This window comes from Apus apus, chromosome 2 (genome assembly GCF_020740795.1).
Source record: "Apus apus isolate bApuApu2 chromosome 2, bApuApu2.pri.cur, whole genome shotgun sequence".
Lineage (NCBI taxonomy): Eukaryota > Metazoa > Chordata > Aves > Apodiformes > Apodidae > Apus > Apus apus.
Genome location: NC_067283.1, coordinates 82,738,383 through 82,741,319, shown reverse-complemented (window position 1 = coordinate 82,741,319; position 2,937 = coordinate 82,738,383). Strand labels below are relative to the sequence as shown.

At 37.0% G+C, this 2,937-nt stretch overlaps 1 non-coding gene across 1 annotated transcript; it reads left to right on the top strand.

The window, feature by feature from the left end:
• The first annotated feature begins 2,628 nt into the window (after positions 1 to 2,628).
• On the top strand, positions 2,629 to 2,697 carry LOC127381938 (small nucleolar RNA SNORD123). Its single transcript, XR_007888831.1, has one exon. It is a non-coding gene; the product is annotated as a small nucleolar RNA SNORD123 (small nucleolar RNA).
• The last annotated feature ends 240 nt before the right edge of the window (positions 2,698 to 2,937 follow it).

The following is a 2,937-nucleotide window of genomic DNA, read 5'->3' as shown; positions in this document are numbered from 1 at the left end:
TGCTTCTTGGTATTAAAAACAAAAAAAAATCTAAACCCAAACCATAAAAGCACAAAAACTAAAGACTGAACTTTTTTTCCCGTTACACTCGTGCAACCCTGACGCTCAAGGATGTTTCCTTATTTATAACAACACAGTTTTGTAAGACAGCAATGTAATGTATATTTATGTGGGATTACTTCCCTGTGAAATTCCCTCAGCTCGAGAAAATACTTGTATAAAAAAAAAAAAAAAAGAATCAATTTAATGCCAAAAAATTGCCATCAAAGTAACTCCAGATATAGGATGATTCACATACATACCCCATTAACTTGTCTGAAGTGTTTTTAAGACATATCTGTGCACATCAGCAAGTCCCATGCTTTGTGTGTATCTTTACCTATTCAGTAAAGATTTTACTTTTGCTTTCTAAAGAAGAAATATACTTCTTTTTCCAGCTGCTGGGAAAAAAACCTCAAACCGTACATACCTTAACTATTAAAAGTAAGCAATGTCTATGCAAAGCTGTCTGCAAAACATCAAACTTGCAGCACCTGGAGTGATGAACATTTTAGCCCTTAACAATTCCTCTGAAGTTTGACTCTGAAACAATGCACATGTGTGTTGTGGGTTGTTTTTTTTTTTTTTTTTAAAAAAAAAAAAAGAAGAAAAGCAAAAAAATACTTTTATACCTTTGTATGATACTGGATTAATGGTTTATGGTATATCCTGAGAAAAACTCCAGCAAAATCATACTTTCCCTGTATCATCCCCAGAGGGTTTAAGTCACATGCTCTATAGCTGCCTACCATTCGAAGCTTGTGTGTGTTACTATAACCAAAATAAATAAGGATGTTCGAACATAATCTGAAAGTTTTATGCTGAGGGTGGGGGAGAAAGAAGCAAGAGAAGCTTTGCTATCTGATTTAAGGAAGGAAAACAAAACACTGAGAGGACCAAGTCTGAATTCCATCCAGCCTTCCTTCCTGTGTGGATCACCTCCTCCTCTGCCCTGTATTTTTTTCTTCCTTGTATTTCTCACTGTTACTAATTCTTGATCCCTCCTTGCGACAAAATAAAGCCTGGAGTGTTAAGGGATGGCAGCATGTACGGTGCTGCAGTTGGAAGAGGAAAAGCTGCACAGCACCTTCAGGCTTTTGGCCAGTTTGGTGGGAAGCCAGATTTCAGCTCCTCCCTGTGGTGGCAGGATACAAGGAGTGTTAGAAAGTAGGGAAGGGGGTGGATTTCCATCTGTTTAGGTGGAAAAGCCATAGTGTAAGGGCAGGCCTGTCTTCACATTACTCATCAAAGGAACCTTGGATAGTGTATCTGTCTTTCATCATTTAGAAAAACAAAGTCAGATATTGTGAGCCCGAGGTTTAAGTTAGGTTAAAAAGAAAAAGAAAGGAAAAAGAAGAAGAAAAAAAAAATAAAAGGAGGGAGAAGTTAGCTTAAGTGAAACTGAGCCTTGAGCTATGCTTCTGTTGTTGGGAAAAGACTTTGCTTGTTTCGCAATGACAGAGTTCAAAGGCTTTATTTCCATTGCATTTTGTGTTGGATTTTTTTTTTTTACCCCATTCCAAACATTACTTATTTTTGTTTAGTTCATGAGAAACATGCAGAGAAACACTTTGAAATCTCACAGTTAATTGCCTGCTTTTGTTTTTTCAATTACATCATCTATTACTCAGGAGAAACCCTCCTGGTGACCAGAAACTTTCCAGAACAGACCAGCCAGGAGCATGGTGCATGTGAACAACCTCCCTTTCCTGAACCAATGCTAAAGAACTGAGAGTTTGTGTAGTCTGGTATCTTGAATCCACTAGGCTTATGTGACTTTGCTGGGAGACCTATTCATCAGGTCTACATCGCTGTTTCTTCCTTCTTTCCCACTGAGATTCAGGAAAGTATTTGGTCTGCTCCATTTGAGTTGTTGAAGTCCTCAGTTTTCCCACCTGCAAAGTCATCTTCCAAGGCTGGATCATCATGACTCTGCCATATTTGAACGTCATCCTTAGATGTTTCCAGTAGGGACGTATACTGTTAAAAAGCAGGACACGCAAGGCTGTAGCCCATTAGTGCATACCCCAGTAGCAGACAAAAGACAAGTTCAGACTGAGCAAAATTTTAATTGTCTTAGCAAAAGGCACCATTGCAGTACTTGTTTTAAATCACAGGGAAATAAAGGCCAGAGCTACAAACTCTCTCGTGTTTTCTGTCAAATTATTGTCCTGCGTTACATGCTGTATCTAAAGGTTACACTGACTAGTACCTCTGATATCTACTAATTAGTGAGATGAGATTCTACATTACTTGGCTTTTGAGAGCTAGATGTTAATCTGATGAGTTTATATTTACCATTTGTGATCCAAAGAGAGAATAAAGTAGCATTTCTCATGGTATTTGTACGTTTTAGGCTCTTTATAAACAAAATTGTTTAATTTTATGAATGCTTAAGGTGATATTTTTGACACAACTATGTGATATAAATAAATTCGCACTTGCATTTATAAATGTGCAAGCTGATTTTTAGTAATTACCTCTTTCTTTTCATTAAAGTCTCTGACATATAAGGCAATTAAATAAGTTGTTACATGTTCTTCAGATAAGGGCTGTAAACTTCAAGTCCCTAAAAGTAGCCAGATATTTGGTGAAAATGATGAATTCTGGGGTACTGATTCATGTGATCTGAAAAAGCCATCCATTTCCTGATTCACCTTCATATCTCCTCCAGGAAGAAAAGGAATATTTTACAATGAATACCTGCAGTCAAACTATTTTTATGTGTGTGTTTTTCTATCTTTCAGCCACTGCCTTGTGAATGGATACTTTCAAAATGAAGAGGAAGGTAAGAGTAAGAAGAATGCCTTGGAGAAATCCAGTCAAAAAGCATGAGGAATAGAAATAGGAAATATTATTAACTCTGGTCTCTTAAATAGGTCAGAATTTAGACTGAAA